The sequence below is a fragment of the Vicugna pacos genome, chromosome 27, assembly GCF_048564905.1.
Source record: "Vicugna pacos chromosome 27, VicPac4, whole genome shotgun sequence".
In the NCBI taxonomy this organism is placed as follows: Eukaryota; Metazoa; Chordata; class Mammalia; order Artiodactyla; family Camelidae; genus Vicugna; species Vicugna pacos.
Window position 1 is genome coordinate 6,255,313 of NC_133013.1, and position 24,601 is coordinate 6,279,913.

The 24,601-nt window shown below is 45.2% G+C and overlaps 1 protein-coding gene across 2 annotated transcripts in view; it reads right to left on the bottom strand.

The window, feature by feature from the left end:
• Window positions 1-24,601, bottom strand: part of ENTREP2 (endosomal transmembrane epsin interactor 2) — a 275,220-nt gene that overhangs the window by 164,979 nt on the left and 85,640 nt on the right. The window lies entirely within an intron of this gene.

A 24,601-nucleotide genomic window follows, 5' to 3' on the forward strand; every position in this document is an offset into this window, starting at 1 on the left:
CCTCACTCTCGGCATGGCCCCCAACCCACCGAGGAGGCTCTGAGCTGCCCGCCCCTCTCCCAGGCCCCCAGGTCCCCAAGGGGGTTCCCCCGGGACTCCCCAGCAGTCATCCCTCTGCCCGGTTCCCCCAGTGCCCTGGGTCTTCTGACTCTCAGGAGAAACATGCTGGGCTCCCGGCCCTCCTTTGGGGCTGGGCCACCTCCTGAGGGCACGTGAGACCCACACTGGCTGATACCCACACTCCCGGGCTCCTGGCGTCCAGCCAGGGCCAACAGACCCTGGAGACACTACCGCTCCCCACCCACCGCAGTCTGGCTTTGGCCCCCACTCCCCTGCAGACACTCTTCTCCCAAGGTCATCCAAGGCTCACCAAGTGCAACAGACAAGGGCCATCAGGGTCATCATGACTGGGGGCTGCCCCCATCCTCCAGCCGAGGTGCCCTCTTCACTAGGCTCCGTGTCGCCCCTTTAGGTCCTCGCTTCTCTGGGTTCCCCTCCTCTCTGGTCTGTCAGGCCTTCTCTTCTCTCCCCACAGCTTCCTTGGAGACCCATCTACCATTCAGGCTCCTCCAACAGCATCTGCTAATGCCTCCTGCAGGTTCCTCCCCAGCCCAGAGCTCTCCCCTGAAGGCTGTCCCTCACTGTCCACCTCGAGATGTCCGCAGATGCACCTGCATTCGTGACTTCCTCCACCCAGACTCCCTCTGTCACCTCTGCCCTCCACAGTGGGACCCCCTCCTCCTGTCCTCTCTCCCTCACCCCCAATATCCCACCACACAGTGAGGAGGTGGCAGCTGCAGCTTCCCCTTCAACAGGGCAATATTCCCAGAGGCCCCCTGTAAGTAAGGTCCTGGTGTTTCCATACGGGGTCTCCTGCAATGATACATCACCCCAAATTCCCACTGTGGGCTGGAGGGGCTGGGCTGCATATCCCCTGGGATTCCCAAAGGACTGACCCTGGACCCAGAAGTGAGCATGCTACTGAAGGTCCCCTTGGTGACAGACCTCAGTGGGATCAAGTCTTAGACTATCATCTGCTACCACACCCAGTGCCATGCTGGCCTCAGAGATTTCCAAAAACATCCGGACCAGAAGTTTTATGTGAAAGACTCTAAACCTTATTCACACACACAAATTAACAAATAAAAATGAACGAGAGAGCTAATCAGTGCTCTGATTCCAAACCTAGCATCCTCTCTTCAGTGCACGTGCATCTTCCAAACACAGCCAGTGCTGACAAGTATTATTTACAGAAACCCTTGCCTACATTCTCCCACATTCTCTGAGGCCACGTCTGCATCACTCTCATTCCACAGTGCCTCTCCAACCTTCCTCTCCCCTCCTGCGCCCTTCCAAATCCAACACTCGATCTGTCAGAACACCCCTTCTGGTGATGAATTCTTCCTCCTGTGTGGATACATGATCTCCCTCGCATCATTTTCCAGTCGGATGAAACTGCCCTTTCTCATGAGGCCAGGGTGCTAGGGCTCTCACCATCACCTCACGCTCCACATCTCAAACCCTGATCTCATTTCTCCACCTCCAAGCCTTCTTTTGGTGAGTCAGAAGTTTCTGCCAATCTCAAGTCCTCATCTGAGCTCGGGGCACAGTTCAGGGGGCCGTCAGGCATGGAGCTGAGCTAGCTCTGCTTCTCAGCATCTCTCCTTGTGTTTCCCTCCCACTCCCATCCCCACCTGCATGCTCTAGATTCACCAGCCTGGAATCACCTCTACCTGCGCTCAGCTCCTCACCACCTCTGCCCCTTCCCCGAAGCCATAATGGACACCTCCACCAGGTGAACCTCACTTCCCTGGTGCCACCGACCAGACCCACACACATTTGGTCTCCGATGTCCACCTCCACTCGAGTCCTGTCCATTCTGGGCACCTTGAGTGCCTGCACCAAAGCCACTGCGTTTCTCAAACACAAGCGCTGGCATGGAAACCCTGCAGGCTGTCTTCCCTCCTGTCACCCCAACCCTCCGGGCCCCTTGCCTCAGTCCCCACCCTTTCTCTTCCTTCAGACCGATGGCCAAGTTCTAGGGGCCCCGGCTCTGACCCTGCCATGTCTCCAGGACTGACTTTCAGGAGTGACCGCCCATTCTCCTTTCACATCAACACTAGCCTTGCTCAGACTAAGCCTGGATGGAGGATGAGGACTATCTCCCAGAAAACATACACTCAGGCCCCACCCCCACCTCCTGTCTCTACCATATGCAATTTCACCTGTTCGTCGAGACATGGCCCAATGGCCCCTCGCTCAGGAAGAGCTTACGAATTCGAGAGTCCGTGAGGTCCCACTGAGTCCTTAAACTACCCCAGAACCCCAAGGCTTTTCTAAAATGCTCAGACGGAACCCCTTTATCTTCTCAGCTGACGTTTCTAAAACTATCAGATCTCTCTAATGAACAAGCTGCTTATAACAAGGATTTTGTTGAACCTCCAAAGAGCAGGAGTTTATAACCATAGAGGAAATGAACAGCACTTATCTTTGGCTGCAGTAAAAATTCTTGACTTTACCCCATCTTCATTATAAAGTTATCATCCCCTCAAGTAATTTTACTTCCAACAAACATGGACAATTTGCTTCTTGAAGATAATTTACATTTCTAAATATCATTAGTGATTATAATTGGGAATGGATCCAATTCCCCTCTACGGAGGCAAAAACTAAAACCATCCAACTCAGTGAGTGAGGCGCGCAGATTCCAAGATTATCCTGTGACCTTGGATAAGGCCTCCCCCTGGCGTGTGACATGATGCGCTATCCAGTGATCCTCCCCAGCAACAGCATCTTGAAATGCTGCTGCCCTGGCAACACCCTGACTGCAGCCTCGTGGGACCCTGGCCAGTTGACCCTGCTAAGCTGCGTCCAGACTCTGGACCCAAGAAATCTGGGAGGTCATACACAGGTGTTGTGTTGAGCTGCAGAGTTTCTGGTAATTTGCTCTCAGCAACAGAAACTGAATTGTTATGGATTGAATGTCTGTGTCTCCCCCAACCCCTTACATCCATATGCTGAAGCCCTCACCCTCAGTGTGGTGGTATTTGGAGATGGGACCTCTAGGAGGTGCTTAGGGTTAGAATAGGTTGTGAAGGTGGGGCCCTCATGGTGGGATGGTGGCCTTATAGGAAGAGATCTCTCACTCCATATGCACACAGCGTGGAAAGGCCATGGAGGACATAGAGAAGTCAGCAGTCTACAAGCCAGGGAGAGGGCCCTCACCAGATCTGACCACGCCAGCAGCCTGAGCTCAGACTTCCAGCCTCCAGAACAGTGAGAAAGTAAATTTCTGTTTAAGCTGCCCAGCCTCTGACATTTTGTCTCTGCAGCCCGAGCTTCCTCATACACTGACACATCCAGAGGAGGGTGCTGGAACACTGTTCCCAAATATCCCCTCTCTCCATGTCTGCTCCCAGGAAGAGCAGACTTCATTGTCCCCAGTACAGAAACACCAGCACCAGCTCTAACAAGGGAGGGCCAAGTTAGAGTGCACTGCAGGAGGCTTTCAAAGACCAGATGCCACCGTGCCTGGAGTCCCTGAGGACGCCTGGCTCCAGTCCCCGTGGCAACCAGGGAAGTGGAACCTATCCCTGCTCTGAAACGATCAGGTCTTAGCTTGGACTATCATTTGCTCAACACCAGCCACTAGGCAGGATTACACTGCAGGTTCTGCCATCTCAGTAATTCTGTACCACGCCTGGGAGTTACAGGGTCATGAGTCTAGTTGGCCGTGAAATTACCACATCTCCAGACACCCTTGTCCCATTTAATTTGCCAATATTGTGAGTCAAAGTCCCCAGTTTGCAAAGAAAATGAAGAGGGGAGGGTCAGAGAAGAGTAACATACAATTAAGTGGCTGTGAAAGAAAAGCTGAGAAGAATGGAGAAGGCAGGATACTGCTCCGAGAGGAGGCTTAACTTTCCAGCATCTGTGAGTCGTAAGGACGCCAACTGGTGCTTTCTCCACTTCCCCACTCCGCCTACAGAGAGGCGAGAGATAAAATTAGAAATGAGAAAGCGCTTCCTGCAGCAGACAGCATCAGCGGGGCTCACAGATTCCGAGGAAGGGGATGGCATCTTGAGAGCAGACGGTCTTCCCACTTGATTGGTGCTGCTGCCCGGACACCGAGGTCCAGAAGAAATCGGCTCTTCACATCTCGTCTCTACGATGGAAAAGCGCTTTCACTGCCTCCAACTGGGAATCTTCTTCAGCTCTTCAAATCCAGTTCAAAGGCAAATGGTAAATGCTACATTTCGGGGAGAGAAGCAAGTCTTTCTAGAATGCAGACTTGCAAGCCAATTAAGTCATTTCACAAGACACACGGCCGGCGCGCCCAATAGCTCCAGTGGTACCAACTGACCACTAAAAAGCCAGTGTTCACAACATGTCCAGAGAAAGAACTGTTGTGGCAATAACAGAGCAACAGTATTCTGAGCTGCCTGGAATGAAACAAGTCTCCGGACCCCCAACTTCAACAGCCTTTCAGACTGCAGACCTGCGCCACGTGGGCAAATCTCTCCCTTCAGTTTCACGGACTAGCTGAGTCTCCTACTCGACCCCACCTCTGTTTTCTTCTCTTTCTGCATGGTGCTTGTCCTCTGGGTCCCCCTGGAGCCACGTGGTCAGGCTCACTCAGGAATGCCAGCTCTCAGTCTTCCGTGTCCATCTCTGCTCCCTTCCGGGAAACACACGTGTCTTCACAGGCATCCCCTCCATGGCGTCCACCTCCTCCTCTCAGAACGATCCCCTACTCCCCATTCCCGCTCCCAACTGTTCACGTCCAGCCTGTGGTTCCAACTCCCTCCGCACAGCAGTACATCGAATTCAGAACCTGCACAAGGAAAGCCACTCTCCTTCTCAAATGACTTCCTCTACAACTTCCTCCACAACTCTAGAGCTTCCATTCGCTCTTCGTCAGCAGCAAACTGATAAATCAATGACAAAGGTGCCCCAGAAAGAAAAAAGTGAACATAAAATACTTATAAATATTATAAATGACTCATAAGTTGACAGAAAATCAGAGTTGAGACACACTCTGCCTGTTCTACTGCAGTGTATTTCCTTGATGCAAAGGAGCTCATCTGCCCTTGGTACCAAACTCACTCGTCCTGGCTCTGCCCTGTAAGAGGCAGTCTCCTGCCAGGGTGATTACTCTGAAATCAAGGGTAGTTGATAGACCCACCACTGGATTTGGTTATTTAAAGCATTAATAAAGTAGCACACCTATGACACTTTAAAAAATATTTTGATTTTAAAATATTTTAAAATAACTAGTTCCCCTTGCAACTCTATATATATAATTTTATTTCATGCCATTTAAAATCTTATTCTGAGAAGGGCTCCAAAGACTGCAGTCGATTGCTCTGCCAAAAGTAAGGAACCCTTGATATGGAAGTTCCTTTAGCGCAGATCTTTCAGTGGCAAATTCCCATGTTTCGTGCGTCTGTAAATTTCTTACTTCACCTCAAGCTTGAGAAATAGTTTGGCTGGATACACTATTCTAGGTTGACCATTTCTTCTCTCAATAGTGTGAACATATCATTCTACTTTCCGGCCTCCACTGTGGCCGTCAAGACGTTGGCTGTCCTTCAAACTGTTGTTCCTTGAGTGGCGATGCTGCTCTCAATCTTGAAAGACTTTTAAGATCATCTCTTTGCCTTTTGTGCGCTGAAGTTTTTGCACAGCATGTCTACATGTGCCTTTATCTATCCTCTTTGAGATGCACCATGCTTCTGAATCTGTAAATGTATGTATTTTTTTCATTTCATATTTCTGGAAATTTTTAGCCAATATCTCTTCAAATATCATTTCTCTGACATGCTCTTTGTTGGGGACTCCAATAGCCTCAGGCTGATCCTTCACATTCCACCCTCCAAGCCCCTCAGTTCTTCTTTCACATCTTCCATACCCAGCTTTTCCGTATTTTGTGCTGAATAATTTCTTCAGGTATATTTTCCAGATGATGAATGTTCCATGTTGATCAGCTGTTGAACATGTGCATCTGTTTAGAAAATTTCAATGGTTATATTTTCCATATTTAGAAGTCCTACTCTTACCTTCCCCCAATACAGCTGTTTGTTTCGGACACTTCTCGTTGCATGCTGTCTTCATGATCCTGTCCTGAATTACTTCTGACTACTTCACATACAGACACTCTAGAGCCCAAGGGGCATAGTTACTGGAAGGCAGCTGAGTCTGTCCTTCATCGTGTCTCACTCGCTACAATTTGCCTGCTTTAATACTTACATTCTTGGGAGTCTTTTGTGGTGAACACATTGCTTGGTCTTCATCAGTGAGGTTCCATGTATCCCAAATGGAGAAATTTTTCCCAATAGAGTTGTCCTTCTGCCAGTAACCTAGAAGCACCCAGGATGTGGAAACATCATGGTCTCCAAGGACCCTGTGGCTCAGGTGGAGATCTCAGGTGAGCTCTCCCCGCCAACCTCGCTATGCAGTGGGTGTCCGTGCTCAGGACATCCGGCTGCTGCAACCACCACTGAGCTGCTCTGACCTGCTCCCTGGTGCCCAGGCTCCAGCTGCCTGCTGCCTGGGCCTTGGTTCACCGTGTGTGTGTCTGTGGATAAGGTGGTGGCCCTGGGAGACCTGCAGTGCCTCAAGGACCATGTCCTTTGTCCACGACCAAGGCACAGGAAGATCAGTGTCTGGTGAAGATTCACTTCCTGGTTCAAGGACCATCATCTTCTCTCTGTGTCCTCACATGGTGGCTGGAAGGTGTGGGGGAGCTCCCTAGGGTCTCTACTGTAAGAGAGAGCACTAACCCCACTCACGTGGGCCCTACCCTCATGACCTAATCACCTCCCAAATATCACCCCACTGGGGACTAGGATTTGATATGTGAATTTTAGAGGTACACAAACATTCAATCTACAGCAACCAGGTTATCAGAAATGGTTTTCTAAAATATAAATTGTAAATATTAGTAGAATTTTATATTGGTTTGTATTAGTTTATTACTACTGTATTGTGCTGTACTGGTATATCAATTTATACTAGTAATAAAAATTACTAATGCGGTATGCAAAATATAAATTACTACAATTGATTCCCTCCCAATCAATAAACTAAATGTACCTATTGACACCAAGAAATCGGGAAAGTGGTCAAACAGCCACAGGCAAATTCTTCACAAACTTCAAAGTACAGAGATTTCCCACACTATTTAAATTTTTTTCTGATCAAAGAGGGAAAAATCCAGGAAACTTTCCAAATTCTTTTTGACAAAGATCAGCATAACAATTACAAACCTGTAAAATATCAAAAGAATAGAAAAGAGACCGATTTTACTTAAAAAGAGGAACATAATTTTTAAATTAAATGAAAGAAAACAGAATTTAACAGTACATTCTGAAGAATAAAGAACAAGGCCAGGGGTTCATGTCAGGAATTAAAAGATGGTTCAGTAAGAGGAAATATAGTAATAAAGTTCATCATTAATATGACAAAAACGAAAAATATGGTAACTCAGTAGATGCAGAAAAGGCATGTGATGAAATTCACTCTCCATTTTTCATGAAAATAATTCTCCACTTAATAGGACAAGATAAAGAGGCCCACAACCACCACCTCTATTTGAAATTATTTGGAAAGACCGGTGTGGCATGCAGACTAGTGAGACGGTCCCCAAGGTGCCCACCCCACAGTGCCCACATCCCACAAAATCCATCCACACCCCTCTCCTTCCCTGAGTATGGGCGGGATTATGAGTCTGATGGATTTCAGTCCCGTGCTGAGGTTACACCATGTAACAAAGGTGAAAGGATTCTGCGGCTGTACTTGGGTCCCAAATCCGTCTGCTCTGAGTTAATTGAAACGGAGGCTCTCCTGGGCGGGCCTGACCTCATCAAGTCTTGACCCTTCTCGAAGTGGAAGATTTGAAGCAGGAGGGAGATTCCACTGCTGGCCTTGCAGGACCATACAGTGGGAGGTCCCCGACCAGCTGACAGCTTGCAAGAAAACCACAGGAATGAGTCTGGCCAGCAACCCGAAGGAGTGTGAGAAGATCTTTCCCTTAAGGCTCCTGATCAGGATGCATCAGGCCTCCCCCAGATTTCAGCCTCTGGACCCTGAGCAGGGCCCCCACTCAAATGCGTGGCTCCTGACCCATGGAAACTGTGAGACCATCAACCTGTGCTGTTTGAAGCCTCTATGCTTGCGGTAATTTGTTATCTAGCAGTAGAAAACTAAAGCAAATAGCTAATAAAATGAAACAAAAGGAAAAAAGAAAAATTATGAGCATTGGAAAGAGGCAGCAAAATTAGTGCTACTTGAAAACAATGCGCTTCTCTAACCAGACAACCCAAAGGAATTGACTGAAAAAAATTAGAGGATTCGGTAAATCACCTGGTTAGAAAATCAACATATGAAGAAAGTACATTACTACTTACATTTATTGAGCACTGACTATATACCAGACACTTTCTAAGGTTTTATATTTTGCCTCTTTGTATCCTGACAACCCTAAAAGGCACGTGTGATTTCCGTGCCCCCCTGCACAGGTGAGAAAAGTAGAGGACGAAGAAGTTACGAGCCTCACTTACACACACTGTTAGGAATATTAACACGTAAACTACAGGAGAAAACGGCTTTCCCACAGGCAGGCAGGAAAAGGCTGGTTAGAAAAGAGGATAAAAGTAAAGATTCCATTTATAACGGCAAGCACAAAGGTAGAGTGTCTTAGAACAGACCAGTAGGAAATGGGCAGGAGCAGTATCAGGAAAACCTTAAACACCAACTGAAAACATAAAATCCTTCATTATTAGACGGCCAGAAGTTCATTTCTTTAAATAGAAGAACTAAGTGATATATAAATTTCATGCAATTTTCATTCAAATAATAAAAAGGGGAAAAGAAAACCTATCCAAATAAAAAAAGGTGTTGGGATCACTGGTTAGATACTTGGAAAGAAAGCAAGCTTAATTTTTACCTCACTTTTTATACCAAAATCAATGCCAGAGGAACCAAGAAGGAAAACATAAATCAAAACACAGACATCCTAAAAGAATATGGCAGAATCTTAAAAACATCTTCTGAAGAGGAGTCAGACTTCTGAGGCACAACACAGAATTAGGAGTCCTGCTGGAAAGGATTAATGGGTTAAATGTTATGTTCTTAAAGCACCTGTATATGGTACACGGAATTGCTTCCCTCAGTCTCAGGGCCTCCCCGTATTGGAAGTACAAGGCTTTGTGATGTGTGATGTGGGGGCCTCTGGACAGAGTGGGTGGAGGACCATCCTCACCCAATACTGGCCTTGGCCATGGGACTTGCTCTGGCCATGGGAGGTTGAAGGGGGGCATGTCAACCCAAAGCCTCCAAGGGCATCGCGTACTGCTTCCAACCGAGAGAGGACACAGCCCAGGTGGCCACAGTCCCATCAGCCTAGATTTCAGAATGGACAAACGGCACAGACCTATCCCCCACCAGAAGCCTCCAGCCCAAAGTGGGATCCCCAGCTGACTTGCATATTTAATACACACAATAAACAAAAGGTTGGCTGTCTTAGTTTACAAAGAGCTCATACACGTTAACAAGGAAAAGGAACCACTCAATAGGTAAAAACGGCTAAGGATTCTGATAGGATGTTCACATTTTTAATGGACAACAGATAGATAAAGGGATACTTAAACCTACTCTAATTTTTTTAAAGCAAGCCAACAGATGAACATTTTTATCAGACTGCCAATGTTTGTTGGTGAAGTTTGATAAAACCCAGTGGTGGGTGGCCAGGACAAAGGAGGGGAAAAAGTTCCTCTTGAACATTATTGGTGTTGGTATGAACTGCTATAGCCTTCCTTGGGGGCAACTTCATAAACCTCTCAAATTCGGAAATGTGCACACTCATACTCAATGATGAGAATTTAGCCTATGGATGGATAACCAGATACACACTAGGCTGTCTGCAGAGGCTGTTTACCACAAAGATCTGTAACCAGGGGGAAATAATAAAGGGCTAGTTACATAAGCTTTGATATTTACACATAACGTGAATACATGCATTATGAAATGGGATGTAGATCCATTTGTGCTCCTGTGGAATGGTCCAAAGATAAATAACTGACAGACAAAACACAGCCCAGTGTGCAGAGAGTGAATCCCATTTGTGTAAACAAAAAGGAGTGCATGGATGCTGGTGTATACATGAATGCTTCTCTCTGGAAGGAAACACAAGAAACGAAGGGAAACTGGAATTAGGGAGGAGGTGAAAGCCACTTGCTTTCAAGTGTGTAAGTTTCTGTAACATCAATCTTCAATCCAGCACTATATATAAAAATAGACAAAAACGAAGTTCTTCTGCATAGCACAGGGAAGTATATTCAGTATCTTGTAATGAAAAAGAATATGAAAACGAATATGTGTATATATATGCATGACTGCGACATTGTGCTGTGCAGCAGAAACTGACACACTGTAAATGACTATACTTCAATTAAAAAAAAAAACCTTCAATCCAGGCATGGATTACATCCTGACTATTTTAAACGATGCATACAGTTTGAACCTGTAATTCCTCTTCTAAGAATTCCAGATAGTAATCAAACCATTATTTATAATCTTGAAAGTAGGAAACAACCCGGGTGTTCAGCAAGAGGGAACAGCTTCTTTATCAGGTCCTTCCCAGCTGCTGCCTAATCTCATTATGGAAAAATGTTTAATGCCAGGTGGAAAAGTTCACACTACATAAAAAGGAAAGAAGGCAAAGAAAAGCAGGTTACAAAATGGTTGGGATCAGGGGCACCCTTCTATTAAGTAAATAAACACAAATGCCAACATACCAATACACGAAGAAACCAGCACTGAATCCAGGACACCTGGGACTGTCTCCCAGGAGGAGGATTTTCATGGCCTCCCTGCACCTTTCTACTTCCCGTGTTTTAAACAGAACAGAGAAAACATTTTACGGAAAATCAAGCTAACGACGGCTGGTTCTCCTTCTCAGGGGCAAGGTACACCAGGTAAGTGGGAGATATCTCCCTCCCCATGTGGGAGAGGTGGGGCGGTGGGGGGGGGGTAGAGGCCAGGACCCGCTCTGTTGCGCCCTTTGCTTCACAACAGACATCGGACCCTGCAGACTTACGGCTGCAGAGCTGGGTCAAGGGGGCAGGAAGCCAGAATCTGAACCCTGTGACGGGGGTCTGAAACCGACCCATAAGATGTGTGCGGGGAGCAGGAAGGCCTGGGCTCCCCAGAGACGTGCAGGCCAGGTGCCCGTGGGCAGTTCTATGGGGGCTGCCCCTCTGTCATGAAGAATGATAAGGATTCAGGACATAAATGCAAATTTCAAAGATGGATTCCAACCAGCACCCAAATGTAGGCAGGACCCTCCCATCCCTGTCATTTTCCAGTCCAACGTGGGGAAGAAAACACCAAGTGGGCAGTTATGTCACTTGGTTTGGAAAAGAATATTATACAAAGCATTTGTAAATCATTTTGAGTCTCTTCTTTCAGAAGCCTCCTCCTGGCATGACAATAAAGCAATGTATTTGTTGATACAGAACATTAATTCCATTAAAATCGCATTAAGCGTAATGAAAAGCTATCAGAGTATAATTATGCAAGCGAATTCACAGAGCCACATGCACTTTTAAATCCACTGGAATTACAATAGGAAGTGAACCTGTCTGGTAGACAGATTGCTCCTTCATTTCCAAACGACTATGAATAAAGGCCCACTGTCCTAATGTTACAAACCACATGCTATTTGTGCAAACTCCAAAATCTAGGACTGTTCTTTCAAGGTGCCTTTGCCTGTTTTATCCTGGGACCATCCCGTTCTTGGAGGCAGACGCTGTGTTCCTGAATCTTGAGTCTTCTGAGTTAATCCTACCCCAAAGCACGCTCCCTTCTCGGAATTCCTGTCCCTGGAGCCAGTGTACTGGACCCTGAAGGATCCCTGAATCCTGGACATTCACAGTTGCCTCCCGGAGCGCCCTCTGCAGCCCAGATCTGGCCACTGCTGGGCCCACAGGCTGACCTCCTCCCTTCCTGGGCTGGATGTCCCCAGGTGCCCCTCACATCAGCCTTGGCTGTCCCAAACTACCCAGCTACACACAGAGACCTGGGTGCCAAAAGAATCTCCTGTCCTGGAACTTGGTGAGGTCCCAGGAGGAGGCGAGGGCCAGGAGGACATGATTCCCAGGAGAGGAGCACTTCTTTGCTGCTGACCATCCGTGGGTGTGTGAGGACCACCCCCACTGATGACTGTCCAGCTGAAGGGACTCTCCCTGGGACACTGGGATTCCACCAAGGTCCTTGCCCCTCACTCATGGGCTATGTCCACTCATGGCTGAGACACTTCTAGGACATGCCCCGCACCCCCAACCAAGAGGCAGGGGATCTGGACAAGTGTGCTGTGCTGGTGGAGTGAAGGGACGCCCCACACCGGTAGCCACACACGCAGTGACCTCCCCACGAGACGGCAGCAGGGCCAGCACCCTGTAACAGCCATCTTCATCACCGCCGCTAGAGCCTTCCTCCTGCAGCGGGTCCCTGTGTCCACCACCTCCAGAGCTCCCACATCTTCTCAGCAGAGGCCTCCGGGTCTCCAAGTCCAGGGAATCCCTGTCAGCCCTCGTGGTCCCATTCCTGTCTTACCAGAATAGCCTCCTGCCTTGGCTGCCCCCACCGGATCCCTGCAGCCGCCCCTTCCTCCTCCCCCAACTTCCCTGCTCCCTCTCCTCCCCTCCACACACCATCAGTCCTGGGAGAGCTCGTGCCCTCCTGCAGTTTGCATCTAAATCCCGCCTCCCAGCCTCTCTTCCTTGCAGGCCCTGGTGGCACCAATGGAGCGGGTCTGATTCCTTATGGCCAACTGCTCCATCACACCCCCAAGGCCAACTGGGACATCCTCTCCCAGTCAGAGGCCCCCTGTTCACACAAGTGTGCCTGTCACAAATCCAGAGTGACCCCGTCACCCTCCCTGACCCCACCTCACTCTTAATGCCACCCCAGGCTCATTCTACAGTCCAACTCACATTGGGCCCCGCCCCCAGCTCCTCCCTCCACCCCTCGCCTGGCTACCACTTCTCACCTTGAAACCATACCCTGTACCTGGCACCCTCGAGGCCCATAAGGTAGAGACAAAATGAGGAACCGAGACCTCCAAGCTTATTCTGCAGAAATTACAGATAGGGAAACAACGGGCCGACAGTCCCGTCGACTGAGCCTTGTGCAGGCGCACTGAGGGACTAGGATGACCCAGCGTGAACATTAGACACAGGCTGAAAACCCACCGCACGGAACACACAGGATCCCTGTGAATTGGCACCACAACCCATTAAGATGCACGAAGGACAGTCGTGCCCATGCAGAGAACTCTTGAGATGTCTCCTTTCCTCCACCCATCATTCTGACCCCCTCCCAGTCCTGCTCTTCGAGAGGTGAGACAGAGCTGAGCATCGCCCCCAGGCTCCTTGCTTGGCCGCCCTGCAATAAGGCCTTTTATCTGCAGAAGCCTGCTGCCTCGGTATTCGGCTTTTGCATCTCGCAGGGGACAACGAGCCCACCTGCTCGGTTCCAACCTGACCTTTGGCGACAGCCCCACAAGGGGGTTTCTGCCCCTACTCCTGGCCGCACCTCTAACCTATCGTCCACGTTGAAGAATCATCTTCAGTGCCAATCTGACCAAGTCACTCTCCCCTACCAACACTCTTCCCTCCTTGAGCTAAGTCCCAAAGCTTCAGGCTCAAAGGGTCCCTGCCCACGTGTCCTGCCTCCTCCAGGCCCCTCCCCCACGGTGCGTCCCTCTGCCTCCCCGTCCCCTGTGCAGCTCATCACCCAGCACATGCAGCCCCCTCAGTAATAGCTATGGGACCAGGACCCACACGCCTATCAATGCTCCTGCCCTCCTCCTGCAGCAAGTGCTGGGGACAGAGGGCACAGCTGTTATCTTCGGGCAGTCCCTCGCTGAGCAGGGCCTGTGCTCCCCGGTGCATCCAAGTGCTGTCCCCTGCAGGCCCTCAGCGTGCAGACGCTCAGCCCCTCAGGGCCGGCACCCCTCTCACCCCCACCCGCCTAGCTCCGCAGTCACACTGAGGTGGCCCGGCCCTAAGGAACAGCGTTCTGACTTTTCCACTTTATTTTATTAAAAAAGCAATGCAAGTTCAATATATAAGAAATCAGGAAAATCAGAGAAGATAAATGAAGAAAATGAAACCATGTATCTCTCACTGCCTCTGAAACTTCTGATGCAGGTTAAGTTCTAGTGGATTCTGTTTCAAGAGATCTCAGTAAAAATGGAATCACAATGTGGTCAAGAATCCTCCCTCACTACCACAATATCACACCCTGTAAGTACTCATTTACAACATTTTAATGGCTGAAGGGTATTCCATGGTATGAAAATACCATTTATTTAAAGATTAGTTTATAAATATTTGAGATCACAAACATTATGAGTAAAATTTTTTGAACAAGCTTATAAATATATGAATATTTAATTAATACTCTCAGATCTAAGTGATTTTTTTGACATGATTTGAAAAGCCTGTTCCTTAGAGAGGCTGCCGATTAAAATTGTTTCCTCTAGTATTCACTTCCAAATTTTCACAGCCAGACCCACACACGTCCTCCCTCTTTCCCATTTCTAACATCCCGATAAGCACAGCATTGGGTCTACGTCATTACGGCTACGTAAATATCGTCCATAGCTGAGCCACTAGGAGTACTATAATTGCAGTGATTTTAAAAAATCACATTACAGTATTTCATTGGGCTCGCTGCCACATTTTCCACCTGTCTTCTATACATCTATCATAAATTCATTCCAAGTCCTCTGCAGACCTGAGAGTCCCCTCTGACTGTGCTGGAGTATATCAAGTGGTCCATCCACTTGGGTCTTCTTGGATGTGGCCCTCTTGGGGCCCTCCATCCCCTGCCCCTTCTCACCTGGCCATCCCTTGGGACTGGTACACCATGGTGTCCAGAGACTTTCCATCATCATGGACCCCCTCTGCATCTCTCCTGGGCTGGAGCCGTTCTTCCTTGATCCTGTCTTCTTTTCTCTCATTTTTCTCCCCCAATTTTTGGATGGATCATATCCTCCAATAACTATCAGAGAAAGGATTCACAGCAGGTAGAACTTTTCAGACCCTGCGTGTCTGCTGTGTAGGGACAGAATTCCTAGGCTGTAGATGACTTTCCCTCAGCACTTTTCTGGCAGTGATTTAACATGTTCTGACCTCGTGTGGCTGCTGAGAAGTCTGGTTCATTCATCAGCAAATATTTACCGAGGGCCAGCTGTTTACCAGGCATTGTTCTAGGCATGGGGGTTTGGCAGTGAAAAAGGGAGACACCCAGTGTCTCCCTCACAGAGCGGGCACTCACAGAGCAAGGGAAGAGGGTAACAAAGAATGAGTGAAGCCATGTGGTATGTCAGATAGGGACACATAAAACGAAAAGATAAGACCAGGAAATGGGGACCTCAGGAAATAGGAAATCCTGCAATGAATATCTGCATTGTTACCAGTTTTTGCCATCACGTACTATACGTATTTGACTATCCTGCTGCATGTGGGTGAGACTGTCTGTAAGGTGCATGCTTACAAGTGGAACTGCTGGGTCACAGAGTATGTGAATGTTCAGCTACATAAAAGAATGCCAAGTTATATTCCAGAGGATTCCAAACTGGGAACACCAACCCTGGGTCACCGGAAATGTTCTGATCCACATCCTCTGCACATTGGTACTGTCAAACTTGTTTTTGTTTGTTTGCTTAGGGCAATCCTAGCACTTTTGTCTCTTTGTTTTTATTAAAGTTTAGTTGATTTACAATGTTGTGTCAGTTTCAGATGTACAAGAAAGTAATTCAGCTATACATCTATATATATTCTTTTCCATTATAGTTTGTTACAAAATATTGAATACAGTTCCCTGTGCTATATAGTAGGACCTTGTTGTTTATCTGTTTTATATACAGTAGTTTATATCTGCTAATCTCAAACTGCTAATTTATCCCTCCCCTTTCCCCTTTGGTAACCATAAGTTTCTTTCCTATGTCTATGAGTCTGTTTCTGTTTTGTAAATAAGTTCATTTGTCTCATTTTTTTAGACTACACATAGAAGTGATATCATGTGATACTTCTTTCTCGGACTTAACTTCACTTAATATGATAATCTCTAGGTCTGTCCATGTTGCTGCAAAGGGCATTGCTTCATTCTTTTTTATGGCTGAGTAATATTCCATTCTGTCTAAATACCACTTCTTCTTTATTGAGTCCTCTGTTGATGGACATTTAGGTTGTTTCCATCGTCTTGGCTATTATAAACAGTGCTGCAGTGAACATTGGGGTGCATGTAAACTTCTTAATTTTGGCCAATCTAGTAGGTGTAGATGCTATCTCTCTGTAGTCTAACTTTGTATCTTCATGCTGACCGGAGAATCTTTTCACATGCTCACTGAATACACACAGTCCACTTCTGTGAAATGCCTGCTGAAGCATTTCATCCATTTTTCCATTGAGTCTTGGGGTCTTTTCTCTACTGATCTGTGGAAGTTCATCACACAAAGTCACAATCAGTTACGAGTATTGCAAATATCTTCTTCTACTTGTCTTTTACTTTCTTTATGTCTTTTAATTTTAAAAAACTAAATTTAATTTAAAGGTAGTTATATTTTTCAAATATATGTATTTTTAGCTTTGGCATTTTTGTGTCTTGTTTGAAAAAGTCTTCCTAAGTCTCTGATGGAAAAGAATTGTCTTACATTTTACACACTATTGTGAAAGTTCTAAAGTCCAGCCCTTTCAACCACTTGAAAGTGATTATCCTGTATAGAGGACCAACAGCTCCGGGTGATAATCCTGTCGAAATGACCAATAGCTCCAGCTCATTGAGAGCAGGGTGCCTCCTCTCTATGCCTGCCTGGCCATGTGAACCTCCACCACGCAGCATGGCCTCACATATCTGTTTTGGGGTTCTGTTATATTTTACTGATTGATTCATCTACTTCTGTACCTAAGCTTAATTTCTCTGTCTTTAAAATGAGTCTTGCTTGATACCTGCTATCATAAATCCCTTCTGAACTTTTTCAGGAGTCAGACTTGACTTCTCTTGGCCAATAGTTCTTTCATATAATTTTATAATTAGGTTGTGAAATCCCACTCTCCCCCTGAAAAAAAAAATCCTGTTATGAATTTTAATGGAATAAACTGAATCTATAAATTGAATCTAACTGGGGGAAAAAACATCATCTTCATATATTGAGTCTGCCTGGCTCTTTATAAATATGGTATATCTCTCCACTTGTTTAGGTTTTTTGTAACATTCTTCAGTAAAGTGTTAGAATTTTCTGCATACAAGTTTTAGACATCTTTTATTAGGTGTATTTCTAGGTTCCTTATTTTTGTGCTATTGTAAATGATGCCCTTTCTAAAAATTACATTTTTCTGTCTGTCACTGAAGTACAAAGGTACAACTGGATTTTGGTTTATTAATCTTCTAACTAACCCCCTTGCTAAACTCTTATCTGACTGACCACATTGTTTGATTTGTTTTTCCTCTTTACTTATTTATCAGTAAGATGAAAGATAAATGAACTCATTATGAGCACACTGCCTTGGTCCTGCTTTTTGCGTGCTTGTCTGGTAGTCAGTCACATCTCCTTCTTGGATCCATTATTTCAATATAGTTTTATGTCTGTAACTCCCAGCCAATTAAGAGTTTCTGAAAGGCATTTATCTGATGTAGCAGATTATTTTTCAGATGATAACTGTCTCCCACCCCACTGTTTATTTCTCTAGATTTTTTATCTAAAGCCCTATGCAAGAATCAACAATTTCCAAAATACTGTGTCCAGGCTTCACCAATCACAGGCTCTGCATACAGTGCTTTACTCGTGTACCACCTTTTCCGCTGTTCCTACCACAATTTGTTACAGCTTTTAAAACTCTGCCCACACTTCCTAAAACAATGATGGCCCTGGGAACCATGGGAGAGTGGGCAGAGAGCACATGGTTAGCGTCCTAGTGTAGAACCCCAAGGACAACTCTCACCACTGACTTCCACAGTGATCATCTCATTCAACACCAACTGTGAAGTGCAACACTGTCTCCCTTCTTACAAAGAAACCAGGTCTCCAAGATGTGAAATGATCTGTTTGAGGAAACAGACTTAGCAAATTGTAAAGTCGACATGAAGAAGCCTAACCTATCCCATTAAAGAATCAACACTGGGGAGCCACAAAGTTGTACCACAGAAGCAATTCCATTGAGAATTAAGACTGTTTTAAAGTTTCCCACAATAATCTGAGTAAAAAAAGAAACGTTCACGTGGGTAAAATGTGTAAGTGGTATAAATTATCTTGCAAATATAACTTAGGGCTATTTTCAATATAAATCATCTCAAATCAAGATTTGATTTTCTCTAATAGCTCTGGTCTAAAAATGATAGTTTTGAACAGGAGTGAAAAAGACATGCATTCACTGCTTCTTTAATTGCACTTTCTGCAAAACTCTGCAGTTCTATTTTAATATTTGATTACAGCATCAATAGAGCTATATTCCACAAAAGCAATTATGTTGGCTCAGCAAAAAATCAGCAGAATAATATGTGGCATACTAACAACTATAAGGATAGAAGCAATTTAAAACATTTCAGAATGATGATGGGGATAATTTTTTCAGGATTTACAGCAAACATATTTCAAAGACATGCTATCATGGAGTCCACTGCAAAGTTTAAGTTATGCATTACACAAAAATGCACAGAGAGCCCAGTAATTTATCAAAACACATAATAGCACTCTAAAAAATCTAAGCATTCCATACACTTCCTACTCACCAGCTCTCTCCATGTATAAAAGTATTTAATGTAAAGTGCTTTTGGAATGCACCTCTTTGAAAGCAGCTGAGAGCAGGGAAATTCAGAGAAGCTACAGGGAGGAGAGACTCTCCCTTCTGCAGGGGAGCTCACCTCTGCAGCCACTCTTATCCTAGAAGCACTGGCCAATTCCAGGAACAAGCAGGAGCCTGAGAATCATGGCATGGCTTTAGGTGGAGACTTAGGGTCCAAGCACAGATGTGGCTTTCCCCTTGGGACATGTGTCAAATTCTGAGGACAAGAGATATAAATCTTAAACAAAAAAGCTACTGAAAGCACAGTGAAGACAAAGATTCTAATTTGGAAACTCCAGACAGAAGGGCTGTGAGGAATACAAACGACTCTCCTCTGGAAACTCTAACAGGTCAGAGCTCAGAAGAATAAGACTGCAGCTCTCCTGGGCTGCAGACCAGCTCGGATGCAGCAGATCCTGGCTGGATTAAGGTGATGTCCACCAGATAATCCAGATAATGAAGTTACTCAACCGACAATTATTATATCCAAGAAAACAGAGGAAAAGATGAACAGAATAAATGAGAAGAAGAATTTCTCCACATTAATTACAATCTTTAAAAATAAAAGAGAAAGGCAGGGAGACCATAGCTCAGTGGTACAGTATGTGCTTAGCATGCATGAGGTCCTGAGTTCAATCCCAGTACCTCCAATAAATAAATAAATTAAATTAATGAATAAATAAGCAAACAAACCTAAATTACCCCCCCAAAAATAGCTTTAAAAAAATCACACACAACTAGGATTTTCAAATTTAAAATAAACTAACCAAAGAGAACAAAAAAAATTTTAAAGGAGAAAAATAGAGAACTAAAAAAGCAATATCAAAAATCAGTAACTCAATGGAAGGGTTTAACAACAAATTAGACACAGCAGAAGACAGGATTAGTAAACTAGAAGACCAGTCAATTAAAACAAATACCCAAGCTATGAGGAAAAGAATAAAAAGTATTAGAGAGGAGCAAGACATTAGGAAAGGCCTAACTTGTGTGATTCAAGTTCCAGAGAGAGAGAAAGAGAATAGGGTTAAAGAGATAATAGTCAAGAATTTTCCAAAACAATTAAAATATCAAATCAGAAACTATTCAAGAAGCTTTGCAAAGCCAAGCTGGCTTATTGCAGGGGTGCATGGGTGGGAACTAAATAAAAGAGGAAATATTAGCAGCAGTAAAGGGTGGAATGGAACATGCACAAAACACATTACCTTCAAAGAAGTAACAAAAAGATGAAAAATCAACTTCTAACAGAAATGACAGAAATCATCTTTAAAGCCCCAAAAGAAAATAACTGCCAACCTAGAATTCCATAACCAAGAAAACATCCTTCAAAAAATGAAGATTAAACTTATTAAGACTTCTTCAGACAATCAGAGCAGACTTCATCACCAGCAAACCTGCACTAGGAAAAGCAAAAAGAAAATGATCCGGAGGGAAGTCCAGATAAAAAGGAATAAAGACTGATGAAAGGGATGAATGAGTACTGACTGTAACCAAACTTTGGAAGCCATGAAAAAGACAGACAGGTGTTACCGATTTGGTAGAATTAAGAACGATGGATCCCAGAGCAGCAGCACCAGCAGCAGAGAAAACAGAACAACCCTGTGTTCATCTCAGAATCCCCAGCAGGTATAGGGACAGGCCTCACTAGCACCTCTGGAACCGGGGCTGAACTGATGTAGAAAGTTCAAGGGATTCGGGGGCTGGTCAAGGAAACATAAACCAAAGAAGCAGTAAAATACAACAAGCTTTATTTATCAGGTGGCACCTGGTTGCATGAGAGGGGAAGTCCCTCAGCATGACACCACTCAGGGGGTTAAGGCCAGGGGACCCCCTTCAGAAGAGGAGGAGGGTGAGGCGAGAGGTAGAGGGTGTCAGAGAGGGACTCGCACGTTCAGATGATGTCACTCAGCACCATGGGGGGCAGTCTCTGGGTAGGAGAGGTCCGAAGGGCAGCAGCGGCTTGGGGTCTTATAACCACGAGGCCTGATCTTATCAACGGCCAGGGGAAGCTACAGGAGGCTTTGTGGAGTATGCAAAGCAGTAAGGCTCAAAATGCTTTATTAAAAAAAAACTGCTTATTTAGGCTGTTCTGTAAAATAACTAGATGTGAAAAAATTCAAGTTTGGCAAGAGCAAGCTTTAACATTAACAGGTCTCAACCCACAGTGAAGAAATAACCTAGGGGCCAATACACATAGGCCACCTTTGGACATTTATACAACAATTGAGTAGGGGGAGGCTGAAACAAGGAAGGAAAATTGTGGAAACTACTTGAAAAAAGTTAGCTTCCTAGATTTCCCTTCCTTTACCCCAGCAGAATTCTAGACATTTCTTCAACCCTGAAAAGGTTAAAACAAAAGGTCTGTGGTGTGAGGATGGACCGTCACCAGTTCACAGAGCAGCAGGGTGAGCTACGAGAAGGCACGTTGTGGCCATGCCCTCTGCCACTGCAGCACCTTTGTAGATGAAACACAGGATGTGCTCCACCAAAATGAGGATGCAGAGTCAGAATGAGGAAGACCTGAGACCCAGGAAATGGGCGGATGGAATTCCAATTATGACAGCTAAGAGAGAGTCCAGGATGATGACTGTACAGCAGGCTTAGACTGTATCAACCCAAAAGAATGAAGTGTCTGAGAAGAAAAAGGGAACAGAGAGATTACCTGCTGGAATTGACTTGGTGCAAAATTGTACTGAGAGGCTACAGCAAGAGAATGATTAAGAAAATGAAAAAGCAAGGCAAGTATCAACTTCAGGAAAACAAAAAGTAAGTTAGGCAACAATTGTAATACACTACACAGCTTTACCAAGAATAGTATTTGCATACACATGGTAATGTAAACCCAAATACAGACTTAACTAAATTTGTAATGTATCCAGTCTGGAGGGTGAGGAAAGGAAGCAGAGAGGGCAGTGACGTAAAAAGCTAAAAATCTTCACTGCCATAATGATGTCTGAAACTGATGAATCAAAGACAGCAGGATCTGTATCCTGTTTAGAAATGTGGAGATGCGGTGTCAAGAAAGAACCTAAAAAAAAAAAAAAATCAACAAAAGTACTGGCCTCAGTGCAGGTTAAGGCAAGGAACTGTTGGGCTTTCCTATCTGCTATTTGACTTTTAAAACTATGTCCTTATTTTATTAGATAACATAAAAATTAATTTTAAAAAGAGATACACATGAATATTTTTCCTTTTAGCAGCATAAAATTTGGAATTTTTATTTCAAACCACTATTAATACCAGCCTCTCTAATGCCTGGGAAAAAACAGCTGATCCTTTAAATTTTTTTAATGTGAAAGAGTTTAAACTGTCCTAAATTATGCCAAAACTCCCCAAATTTCCCCATTTTTCATGGTACCATTGGCCAAAACAAATCTGATGTTTCTATCCACAAACTACCAAAAGGATTAAGATCAGTTAATTTCTTTGATTATCATTTAATGAGTGGTTGACTTTAAGTACTGGACAGCAGCCAACTTCACTCCAGATGCCAAATACAGCATGATGGAACCCCAGAAAATAACTCAAAATGAGAAGACACCAGCTGAATGGTGCTGAGCAAATGACCACCCTCTGGAATCAGGATCCCGTGGACCTGATCTCCTACCATCTCAGTGGATGAAACCCACCCTCTGACAGTTTCAGAGGGGATGCTAGGACTGAGCTAAAGTCCTTGAATTATAAAGAAGAAAGAAATGTTAAATTCTTGGATTTGAAAAGAGGGGACAGCAGAGAAAGATCTAGGAGTTTAGAGAGGAAAAAGCCAGCAAGTTTGTATATTCAATGAGGGAGGAATAAGAAAGACCTCTGGTAGCTCTAAGGCCAAAGAACTCCAGAGAGCTATAATGCTGATACCTGCTGGATACTGCGTATGCAGAGCAATCCCCCACCCACTACCGTCTCCCCTCAAAATCATCAGTAGTACATTTGTTTTCGGGATGCTTCAGAAAAGACATTGTTGTATGGGTAGACTGGGGTGGGGGGGAGGTGACAAGGACTCGCGAAGGTTCTGAGTGTCAAATTTGGAAAAGACAGGGCAGTGCTGAAACAGCCCCTGAGCATGGGGATTTGGAACAACAGACCACATAATCTGGAGAAATCAGAAGAAAGTTTGTGGAGGGCTTGGGACATCTTGGACAAAAGAACTGATGCAGGTCCCAGCCAATTACACCAGATCTTAGAGGGCAGGGGGTGCTGGATGGAATCAGAGATATACAATCAAATGAAAAATTGTGTGGTAGGTGACAGTGTTTCAGAATGTTTCCTGGAGGATACTAGCTTCTCAAGGAACTCGTACAAATCAGTGAGGTCTGAAAACTTGACCTAGGATCTCCCTCTCACAAGGAGTCAGGGCGTTGTACATGAGAGTAACAAATATATCATACATATGATAATACACAGCACAGGAAAGAAAACAGTTCAACTTTGAATAACTAGGCCTTCTCCAAATGTGACCTTGGAATCTTTTAAAAATTCAAAATACATATTTATATCATGCATAACCAGTCCTGCCCTGCACACGCTGCGTAGGAAATGCTGACATAGGAAATTACAGTGGGAATCCAAACAGAGATAAGGTCGAGTGTTTATTTCTTTTCAAAACTGAAATAGCTTTCTCTGATGATATAAATAATATACACTCATGTTGCTAAATTTAGATAACATGAAAAATTATACAGAGAAGAAAATAAAATTTACCCGCACTACCGCATACAGAGATAAACCAATGGCAATATTTAAGAGTATTTATACCTAGCTTTTTTCTATTTACAAAGTTCATTTGATTTTTTTTAAATAAAGACTATGCTCACAGTACAGTCTTTCATTTAGAAATATACTGTGACATCTGTGGACACCAATCCTTCAGTGATAAACAGTCTCAAGATTTTTCCCTGTCATGAAAAACAAATGAGGTTGCTGTCACTGCTGACCCTCTCCTATCTTTCCTGGGCGGGCTTGACCCACCCCGGCTGCCCAGCCCACCAGGAGCCCAACATGAAGGCACTGATAGCAAGGAGGAGGGGCAGGGGAAGGGCTCCGAGAATTTCTGGTTTATCTATTCTGGTCTTAACCATGAGGCAGAAAGAAATGCCAGGCAGTGCCCAACTCCAGGCATTTTTAAGCCGACAGTCTGAACACATGTCTTTGCATTTATAACTCGAGACTTTCCATAAGGTGTCCTCTGCACAAATTCCTAGCAGATCGTTCCCCAGCTCCTCCTTCACTGGTAGTTATGGACTATCACATGCTTGCCTAGTGTGCAAGGAGCTTTGGCAGGGAAGAGATCTCTGCAGGAAGCCCCTATGGTCTCTCCGCTAACCTTACACCAGGCGCCCCGTGCCTTTCCTCTGATCACACAGTACCTTGCCTAACATGTTTCTTCATAAACCTTGCTTGTTTCCTAGACCAAAGAAGGAGAAATGGGAAATAACTAACATATGACCAGATATCTTCCTTAGCTTCCCCTTCAGTCCTCTCCTGAACAAACTGTGTGAACAAGGCAGCACCTAAGGGACATTCACAAGAAGCTGAGAAGCCTGCACGCAGTGGGGGACAGTGATGACTCTGACCTCCATCTCAACGATCACCGAGATTATGTCTTCTTTTCCCTTGAAAACTTTCATGGCTGAGCAGACTTTTGGGAGATGGTCTTTGGGGGACACTGAGTCCACCGTCGCCCCAGACTGCTAGCATTCTGATTAAAAGCAATATCCAAAAGGGACCCTCCGGCTAGTCTGACTAGTCCAGTTCGT